Genomic DNA, 11,816 nt, shown 5'->3' with positions numbered 1-11,816 from the left:
TATGCTTTTATCTCATAAGTTAAACTAAGATCTTGTGACTAGTTTGGTGATTACCGATTGAGTTATAAGGTTATATGCTCAAATTAACCTAAATTACAAAGTTTAAAAGAGTGATAATGATTATATGGTTGTAGAGAAGCTAATAAAGGTGGTAATAGGCATTAGAGGAAATGATTAGGACCTAAGAGCACTAAGGGGGAGTGGTTAGGCCGTTAATTGCAATTAACTGTGATAATTAACATTTGTGGTCAAATTGATAATTGACTATTAGTGCTAATTTGTATAGGTGAAAGGAAGCTAACAAAGTTAAAAGTACCATGAATAACCCTTTCTAGTAATAGAAGGTTAAGGTAACCAAATATTTCATTCTGTCTATTAGTTAGATTAATTATTTATAAGTAAATATGTTTCATACAGTGTGTGTGATTTGCAAACATTAGCATGATTTGTAAACTTGCATATTTTCTATTTTAATAAGGGATTTATTTAAAAAGTGAATCATTTGCAAAAATGGATTTAAAAGTAAACTATTGATGTGTGTGCGTGTGTGTGTGTGGAAATGTAAGTACGCATATATTTTCATTCATTTGCATTGGAGAGATGGGATTTCACCTGTATTGAAAAGATAAGCATGAAAAATCAATTTCTATTACATTGCATTAAACCAATCAAAACATTTTCAAAACATCAATTCTACACTTGCACTAGTATTTTTGCTCTATCAACACACACACACACATATATATATATATACATATATATCATCATACACAAATACTCAGGGCCCAAAATACAACTCAGACATTTGCAACAAGAAAATAATGAAAGTGTGACGGTATGAAACCAAGAATTGACAATCATATTCTATTACACAAAATAAATACATACAAGAGGAATACTAAAGGAGTACACTGATTCCTAGGCCTCAATAGCTTTGTCCCTCTCAGCACCAGAGCTAGAGTCATAAAAGTATTAAAGAAGAGGGGTGAGTCTAGCCACTTAGTAACCAAGGTAAAATCTACCCTATGCAGTTATATATCAATTGCAAACCAAATACATGCATATGAAACCAAGTACTTAACATATGTTTTAACACATATCATAACTTATTAATCCAGTTAACACATTTTCATCTCACATATGCTGGGTATATGATCACAAGACACTTAGACATGTGACCATGACTCGTTAATCATATAACTTGCCACATTACAATCATGTGATACATCATAAATTTACATAGGCAATGATCAACGAACCTTATACCCTCCTTATTTCCTCAGACTAAAACCATGGGCTATAACACTGAATAGGGCTCCGTTTATGTGACTGGACTATCCAAGCTCACTAATCGTGAGATGTGACCTGGCCAAAGATTACCTGACTCACTCTTGGACCACAGCTTCCCTCACTTTCGAATCTTTGGAGTGTCTTATTACGTTGGATGATAGAGAAGTCGAAAGGAAGAGGGGGAGGAGGAGGAGATAAGGGGGCAGGCTAAGGGAAAGGGGAGGAGGGGGAGGCTGAGCCAGAGAGAGGGGAGGAAGGAAGAGGGGGACTTGGGGAGTTACAAGAGGGAGCCATAATGGGGAGAGTTAGGGGAGGGGGCTAAGACTAAGGGAGGAAAATATCGGAGGGGGCTACGACGGAAGGAGGCAAGGGGGAGGGGGTCGAGACAGAAGGAGAGGGAAGTGGGAGGGTCTACCAGAGAAGACAAATTAAATAGAGGGAGAGAGAGGGTTTGCGTGGAGAAGAGATAAAGTAGGAGGGTTGTGATATATAGAGAGGGCGCTATTTTTTTTTATAATTTCAAACATAATCAACAGTGGGTGCTACATGACCCGTTGTTGAAAGTGAGGATTTTTTTTTTAATTTTCAACTTTCAATGACAAGTGCCATATCACTCACTGTTAAAAGTCAGACTTTCAATAGTGGGTGTTTCAACAGCGAGTGAAAGTGAGGCATTTTATTATATTTTTTTAAATTTTTGACTTTTAACAGCAGGGCTGTTGAAAGCTTGAAAATCAAATACTTTCATGCTATTAAAAGCTTGAGATATATTTTTAAAACCAGGAATGTGCACGGCCGATAACACACAAAACCATCATTAACAATAAAGAATGTGGGGATATAACTCGACTAATATGACCTCTAATATATGACCAAGAGTTATTAGTTTATAGAAACATGGTTTCACTAACATTGATGTATACTAGGTTTTATTAGTTTAGGATTGATTCATAGAAATATGGTTTTACCAGATTTGAAATGGTTATATTCCATGTGAATAACTCTTATAATCATGTTCCTTTGACACATGTAGGGAATTGTAGTAATCATTAAGTGATTATGTCAGTAGGAAAAGTCCTATATTACTTGTGTGAGGAGCACTCCTAGTATATATATATATATATACACTAAGGAATGAAAGTAGGCTAATGAAGGGCATAGAGAAGAAGTGGGCTCATGCACATAAGAGAGTCCTATGCAAGTCAATCGTAGTTGAAAACAACTAATTTTGTCCCCTGCGCGCGAGTTCAAGAGGCATTGGACTCTTTTTATTAGAATTATTTTGCGAAAATAATTTCTTAATTTATTTTGCTTACTTGAATTTTGAGTTCAAGAGTTTCAAAAATGAATGTTTTAAACGAGATTAATTTCTTTTAAATAGAATTCTTAACCAACATTCATAAACTGAGGCTTTAAACAGATTTCATTAGCCTAACATTCTGTAATCGAAGCTTTATGGTGATTTATTCTTTGAACCAGTGTGTTGATAAATGTCCAACATTCATCTCTACATGTGCGCATATATATATATATATATATATATCAAAGCATCCAGTTTTCTGAAGGCCTAGCTCTTGAGCTTTCGAGCCTCTTCTTCCCTCCTCTTCTATTATGTTATTGTGCTATCTAGGTGTTTAGTTCTATTGCTCTCTATTGTTCTGTGCCCATGTTTTGCAAGACGAGCCTATTTAATCTTGGAGAGTTGTTATGCGACCGATGACATGTGGCAAAATAGCTCTTAAGGTAGTGTCCTTGGCATGACTCAGGTTGAGATTCTACTAACTTCTCGTAACAATATTAAGAGCTATTATGGCATCCAATATTGAGAATGTCTTCCCTAAGAATGTTCTTGGTAGTTTGGATGGAGATGTGTTCATCCCTACTACAATAGCTATCCCTCTTTTGAAGCCATTCCTAGACATTTGAAAGATAGAAATATTTAATGGCAAGAGTTTCAATCACTGGCAGGAATGAATCTTCACTATCCTTGATCTTCATAGTATGGCTACTTTCTTAGTCAGGCTAAGCTATCTATTGATATTGACCAAGCTCATAGGAATGCTTGGACTCATGCTTATAAGGTATGCCAACGCATTATCATCAACACTTTATCTAATGATTTGTTCAATATCTACTATGTCTATAAGAAAGCTAGTAAGATATGGGAGTCGTTGGTGATAAAGTATACTACTGAGGATGCTAGCAAGCAAAAGTTTATCATGGAAATTTTTACAGATGAGAAATGACTGGGAACAAAGATGTAAAGGAAAAGATAAATGAGTATCATAAGCTGCTAGAGGAACTTCGTGTTGAGAATATCAACTTACCAGATGAATTTATTGCTGGGATCATTATTGAGAAGCTACTAGAATCGTGAAATGACTATAACCAATAGCTAAAACACAAATAGAAGTAGTTATCTCTGACTGACCTGATCACACATATTGTAATGTCTGTCTTGACATTACCAAGACACGAAACACAAGACACAAGACATCATTATGATAACTAGAGTTAATTAAATTCCTTATATAAGGTTATCATAATACAAGGGTTTAGAAATTAGTTTAAAAGAATGGGATCCTAAGAAACCTTTTAAAAGAACATTTGAGCTCAAATGAAGATTTAAAACCAATTAAATAAAGGTAGCAGAAACATAAGAACTAAATAACATCACATATAAGCATTAAAAAAGGGCATTTTGGACTACCCCCAAAATGCTCCATCCGTTGTGGCAAATGGCACAAAGGGACAAAATCCCTCTTTGTGCAGTGCCCCGTAGCATGCAAGCCTTGTGCCGTGATGCATTGCTACTGTTATAAACTATCATGAAAGCACCTCCGGCTAACTTTTGGAGTTTGACTTTTCATCATCTGACGTCCAATTTGAGTAATTCAAGTCTCCACACGTAACTCTTAGAGCCACTTAGCTATTAGCTCTAATTTCACTAGCAAACACTTAACCATTCAAAAGTTGGACACTCAAACAAGAAATTAACCATTTTCAATTAAAACCATAACAAGGGTGTCCAATTTCCCCAACTTAGTGCCAAGAACCTTAGAACCACTCGAATCAATTGAAATAGACTATGAATAACTTGATTAAACAATCATATAATAACAATTGCTTTCTAAATGCAAATTGACCATTTAAAACCTCAAATTCAACATAATGCAATGGGTAATAATAAATAACATTTAACATTCTTTTGGCCATTCAAAACACTTACAACCAACCTAACAATTTTACTTACACTAGTATCTCAGCCTTTAACAACAATTCATCATAGTTAAGACCTCCCAGACTGAGATACCCATAATTATACAATATCATGCAAGTGTAACAAAATAAATATGTCCCTAAGTTGGCATATTCAATACAAATTAGTTACAACTACAAAAAGGAGAAAGAAAGAACTATACAAACTCAGCCTCTCAAATCTCAGTAGCACCTTCCTTCTCCTTGCCCCTATTAGAGCCTTCACCTATAAAATATAGCCATGAGGTGAGTTGAAAAATCAATAACCAAATAATCTAATCAAACTACTTATGTGTAAGAACAGTTAGTGAGTATGTGAAGTAGTAATAAAATATGATTTAGATATCAAGTTTCAAATAATCTAATCAAACATTAGCTGAAATAATATAAAGATAAGGAAATAAGGGATTGAAGGAGGGTAAGAGTTGGCTATTGAAAATAATTTGATAGAAAATCATGGACACACACACACTAGAAAATCAATGAGATCCACTTATCAGAAGAGCCCATTTTGATTAGAACAACAACAATGAATTTTCAATAAACCCTGTCAAAAACCTTGGAAAAATCAATTTTGATTGCTATTAACTTTTCTCTACATGGGCTACCATTATGAATTTGATGGAAATGGTCTACTGCCACCATGATTGTTTTATGTAATAAGCCTCCCTTTTTGGAAAGCACTTTGGAAAGGAGTAATGAGGTTGTCTAGGATAGCCTTCGATCTATTGCACTGAATTTTGAAGATAACTTTATAAAATACATTAAATCCTTGAACTTAATGACTCTATCTCCTTTTGAAATCAATGTAATAAGAGTCTTATTGTGATCTTTAGGCATGTAACCTAATTCCCAAATTTCAATAACTAGCTCCTACATTTTCTTTATCAAATACAAAAGAGTAGGGTTAGGCATGTAACCTAATTCCCAAATTTCAGTAACTGGCTCCTACATTTTCTTTATCAAATACAAAAGAGTAGGGACTCTCCTTTAGGTAGGAAGATTATTATGTTGTTAATTACTTTGTGGTAGATAAGAAATTATGTTATTCATGAGCCCTTTAATATTAACCTGCAAATGATTAAAAAAATGGACTAGTACCATCTCTTATGTGGAAAATATTTTCACACATCTTGTTGGTGTGGCTCTCGATAAGATTTCTTCCTCCAACCTAATTGATGATGCAACAGCAAAGGAAATCCCAAATAAAGGTCAAACCACTTAGGTTAGGAAAATCAAATGGAGAAGCAAAGTTCATTTCACCACAATTATCTAACTTTTATAGCAAAATAATGAAAGCCTTTCTTGACAAAGATGCTAATGTTAGCACTTCTCCTCCTTCTATGCTACATAATATCATATCAAATCCTTCCTATATTTGAGCCTTTGTTGAGTCGAGGAATCGGATTACCATTCCCTTATTTATTATTTTTTATTACAAAATAGGGCTAAAGCCTAAACAAAATAAAAAATAAGAGTAAAAAATTCTTGGGCAAGAAAAAACCCATCCTATCTCTACTCAACAACTCATCTAAGCCTTTAGGAAGCTTCACTAGAAATGCAGGATTTCTGTTAGACTCTGCATTACTCAACTTTGGACTAAAAATACAATGTCCATTTATTTAATAATAGAAAATACAAGAGTCATCTTATCCTGGAATACATATAACCTATATATACTAATCAGAACATAATATAATCACTTTCCCTTAATGAGCTTCAGCCTAACATAATCAATATGATTTGACTTAACATTCCCCCTCAAGTTAGGATCATACAAATTAAAGATCCCTAACTTTCCTAATATGTGCTTATGCATTTCTTGTAACATCTTAGATTCCTAATTCTGAAACTAATTGCTAGTTAGGGGTAAATTAGTAAATTAGTAATTGATTGAGATTTTGGATGAAGAAGTGTTATTTTATCTCGTTGGGATATTGAATAAGTAGGATTGTGTGGAAGAATGGTGTTGCAGAGTGAAGCATGCGAGCGTGATGAGAATTTTTCTTATTATGCCACACACTGCGGCATAAGCAATACGCGCTGTGATGCATGGCACAAAAAAAGTAATTAATATATGTGGATCAACTTGTGGAGATTAGAGGGAGAAGAGGAGGAAGAGCATGAAGAGGATGAAAGGAAGCTTTGCTTTGCTAAGGCAAGAGTTTGCAAAGCCTTGAGAGATGTTTTTGATCAGTCACTTGCCAGATAAGTTTCATACCACCTTTAGCTTCGATTCTACCCTAATTTCTCTTAGCATAATTTATAGAGAGATTGAATCGGGAAGTTTTAAGGGGTTTGGTTCTTAATTTTTTGTAATAAAAAGATTCTTAAGAATTAAACTAAAATTTTGTGACTAGTTTGAGAGTTGGTGATAAAGCTTAAAAGCTGTAAGCTTGAAATATCCCTAATTTGGTAACTAAAAAGGGGTTGAAATTGTGTATAGGATGTGTTGGAACTTGTAGAAGTGATAAAAATGTTGGGGTGTATGAGACCTAAACTAACTAAGTAAAAGAGAATGAATGGTTGAATATGGTTAATAGTGATAATTAGTATTTGTGATTAATTGGTAAATTGAATAATAGTGCTAATTTGCATAGATTGATACCACATGTGTGTGTGTGTGCATGCTGAGGTAAAGGAAGCATATGGTGATGATAAGTGATTAGAGTAAATCCACGAATAACCTTTCTAATGACAGAAGGGTTGAGATAATTAAATAACTTACTCTATTTGATTATTTAGCCTAATTTTTTGTGAATAATTGTCTTTACTACTTGTATTTGTTTTAGAATTGTGCATGTTTATGAAATTGATGTTTTATTCATGAAAATAGCTTTAAAGAAATGAATTTAGAAAATATATAAGAATAAATGTTTACATGCGAATTAGAATACAAACATATGGTTTATATATGAGCATGATCATGATAGGGGGTGTGAGTTGACCCGTAGAGAAAAGTAGTGAAAGTCCACATGGCATTTACGGGTGCAGTGTTGGAGCATTTTATCTCCTTAAGGCCTAGTAAGGTGTGGTGCTGGAGATTATCTCTTTATTGCCATGTGGGGTATGGTGTTGAAGATTTATGCTCCTTAGCATCTGTGTGATGCGATGTTAAAGTAATGACGCCTCAATCATGCGTGATAAGGGAAAGTCATAGTTCATAAGTGGGACAAAACACCTTTTAGCCAAGTGATTCTACTATTAAAGGTATGCTCAAGTTAATGAGTATGTGATTGGCCTAATAGAGCCATAGTTTTAGTCCGGGTAATATAGAGGTTCTGATAGTAGAGGATCATTCTAATGGAAATGATTTAATATGAAAACAGTTTTATGAAAACAAACCTATGTTTATATAGCTATATCTTTTGACAATTAAGCTTTACTTATTTATAGTTATATGTGATAATTAGTAGTAGTGAGTTATTCTATTACTAAGATGTTTATCTCACCTTGTGGTTACATTTTTCATAGGTTTAGATAGTAAGCAAGGCAAAGGGAAAGACTTAGGACTAGCATAGTTGTGTTACTATTGTGTATTTGAAGAGTATGTAATAAATTTGCCTTATTGTAAATTTCTAAATGATTTAAGTTGCCATAGGATGCATATGCATGTTTTGGTTGTGATATATGATGATTTTGTGAATCTTTAGTCGGCTTGTGTGATAAGTGGTGAAGTGTGATTTGTGAGCTAAGATTGTTTATATGTGAATATGAATGAATATAAAAGTGGTAAATATGTGGAGAATTTGGCCGAAAATGTATATATATGTATTTGTGGAAGATAGGCCCTATTATATGTAAAAAAGGTAATTTAATGGCCAAATGTGATTATATGTGTATTTTTTGTGATCTTATTGGTCAATTAGGTGTATTTGATCCTTTTGGACTTAGTTCTAGACTTAAAGTGATTTAATGAGATAAAGTGTAAGATTTGAACACTTAGGGTGCCTGAATTTTTAAGAAAAGTAACTTTTTGCACCTGGATGTCCAAATTAAGATCAAACTACTGGATCGTGTCCAAATTTATCTCATTAGATAGCTTATCAAATAAGTTATATGTGGGTGCTTGCATTACTCCGATCAAACGTCGTATGAGAAAAAGGTGCAAGTTGGAAATTCACATCTCTGACATGCTGTAGTATATGACACAAAGAGGGAGCTTGTGGCAATCTATCTTAATGTGTTTCGTCCTCCCATGGAAAATGGGGTTAGTTGCTATGTGAATAGAAGCCTTGCTATCATAGTGTATGTCACACCTAAAAAAATGCGACGCGTATGGCGTGCGAACGGAGATCCCGGCCTTCGCGGTGGAAACCGAATCGAACGAGGAGTCGCCACCAAGATTTTGAGGTAAATCTTGAGAAACTGATTAAAAGGAGGATAGGGGTGGTTTGTGAAATTAGAGAATGGGTTCGGGAGTTGATTGAGTGTGGGGAAGGTGTTAGGCACCCCACAATACCCATTCGTCAAAACGATTACCTGAAGTTTGTTGTGCTATATTAATATGGTTTTAAAATTATTTTAATTATCCCTTTTATATTCATGTGTTTTAAAAAATGATAAGAATTAAGTGAGAAATGTTTATTTATTTATGAGGGAGGACGGACTTGACTCAGAATTTGACTCTGAGGCCTACGTACCCTATGATGGGGATCAAAGTTCACGTAGTTCGGGTTTAATAATTTGTTGGTGAAAATATTTTTTTGAAGAGAAATTAATTAGAAATAATTCACCATTTTGCGAATAAAATAATTTCTGAAATTTTGATATGTGTGTTTTAAATTGTAAAAGGTAATTTAATTTTAATTATTTTCTCAATTTTTTGAATTTTTTGAAATAAAGAAAGAAAGAAATTTAAAATTATTTTTCTTCATGTTTTATGATTGGGAATTTTACTTGTTATACCTGCAGAGCCTTATTGGTTCATACGGTAATGCAATTACTCTAAATATCTGCGGAGATTCTGAAATCTCACACGATAAAAGAGTTTGGCTATTTAATTTATTTATTTATATTTTTATGTATATTTTTAATTGTTGATAATAATTTTAAGTGTGTATATATATGTTTCAAAGAAATTTAACCATCATACCTGCAAAGCCTTATTAGCTTGTATGATAATATAATTATTCTTAATATCTGCGGAGATTCCAAAATCTCACACGATAAAGGAATTAAATTTAATTAATTGATTTAACTAATTATATAATATATATGTATATATATATATATTAATTTAATCGTTATATCTGCAGAGTCTTATTAACTCATACGATAATATGATGATCTTAGAAGCCTATGGAGATTAAAAAATTTCATATGACTAAAAGATATAATCAGTAAATATGATTATAATTTAAATACATTAATTTGATTAATTAATTTTTCTAAATTATGTATTATATGATTATTTACAAAAATTATTTATTCATTATAGAAATTGATAATCACTACATTTACAAGGACTTATCATCCCCATGATGAGGTGATTAATTCAAGTCTCTACGGAAATTCTTGAAACCTCACATGAGACTTAAATAAATTATTAATTTAGATTATAAAAGGAGAGTTAATTTAATGGTAGGCCTTTGAAACTCATATTAACATATAAGTTTTATTCTCATATCTGCGAAACTTTATTAATTTACACGATACGAGATTACCCTGAATATCTGCAAAGATTCAAAGTCTCACATGATAGAAGGATTAAATAATATTCACTTTAAATATATTTTAATGCGTAATTATACGACGCATATTTTTGAATATAAAAATCTTAATTGTTATACCTGCGAAGCCTTATTGACTCACACAGTAGTACGATTATCCTAAAAGTCTATGGAGTTTCAAAAACCTCACATGACCAAAAGATCTAATTAAAAAATGTGATTATAATTCTAAATTAATAAATTTAATTAATTAAAATCATAAAAAATATTTATTATTTTATTTACAAAAATTCGTTTATGTAATATATACAAATTGAGAATCATGATATTTGTGAGTATTTATTATCCTACACGATAATGTGATTAATTTAAATCTCTACGAAGATTCTTAAAATCTCACATGAGACTTAAATATTTATTATAAAGAGAGAATTAATTTCAATAATGGGCCTTTGAAACTCATATAAATACATACAAGGTTGATCCTCATACCTGCGAAATCTTATTGATTTACACGATACAAAATCTTCTAAATGTCTACGGAGATTCTTAAAATCTCACACGACAAATAAACCATAAATGTGTGTGTGTGTGTGTGTGTGTGTGTATCTCTTTTCTTTTTATACTTTAGTCTCTTATAAGGAAATCATGACAACATATGGAAATAGAAAACACCGTGAAGTATTATGCATGAATAAATTTCCACAAATGAACAAAGATTAATATAAGGATCAACCCATGCCATCACACGTTACATATAGTAACAAAAGATTAAAAGGCAATTTAAGAATCAAACGTGCAAAACTAAACATACCTAGATTAGACCCCTTGGATATCATATAATACAAACCATCATGAGTCCATTTTGCAGACACCAACATCATAAGATGAAGAACTTGTCAAATTTTCAAAATTAGTAGACAAACTTGGTAATTAATTTTCAAGTGTCAAGAATCTCAAAACTTGAATAGAACTGTACTTTTAAATTATTAAAAGACACAAGATTACACAAGATATTTTATAAATAACTAGTTAAGAAGTCATGCAAACTTATGTCTCCATGCAAACGATATTGGAAAGAAAAGGAGAAAAGAGAACAATATTATTCAATCAAACCCTACCTTTTAACCGTTACCTCCCCGCATAACCATCACTACCTCTATCTTGATCCGACAAGGTGATGCTGAGACATGTGAACACATCATTGGTAGCCCTATTGCAACCTTTGAGTGGGGATGGCATGACTGAAACAAGGGAGAGAAGGATCATGTTGACATAATCCTCAAGGAGCTCCAAGCAGTCCTTATATGCTGAATGTATGTGCTGATCCTTTTTGGACTTTGGAGATGACAATAAAGGAATAGAGGAGGCCAACATGAATGTGGAAGAGGATTGGGGCTTGGAAAGACGCCAGAGGTAGAGCTCTATTTTTTTCATTTTTCTCATCCAGCTTTCTTCATGTTCTCTCGGTCTCCTTCTCAGTTTTCCCCGCCCGAACTCGCTCTCCTTTTTCTAGTTTTTCTCCATCTCTCCTCTCCAGCTTTTCTCCCCTTGGTTCTCTCTTTTTTCTAGTTTTGGATCAGTCTCCTTCCTTAG

The sequence above is a fragment of the Prosopis cineraria genome, unplaced genomic scaffold, assembly GCF_029017545.1.
Source record: "Prosopis cineraria cultivar Desert tree isolate PC_DT_omini unplaced genomic scaffold, ASM2901754v1 PC8, whole genome shotgun sequence".
Lineage (NCBI taxonomy): Eukaryota > Viridiplantae > Streptophyta > Magnoliopsida > Fabales > Fabaceae > Prosopis > Prosopis cineraria.
This window is presented reverse-complemented; position numbering follows the sequence as displayed.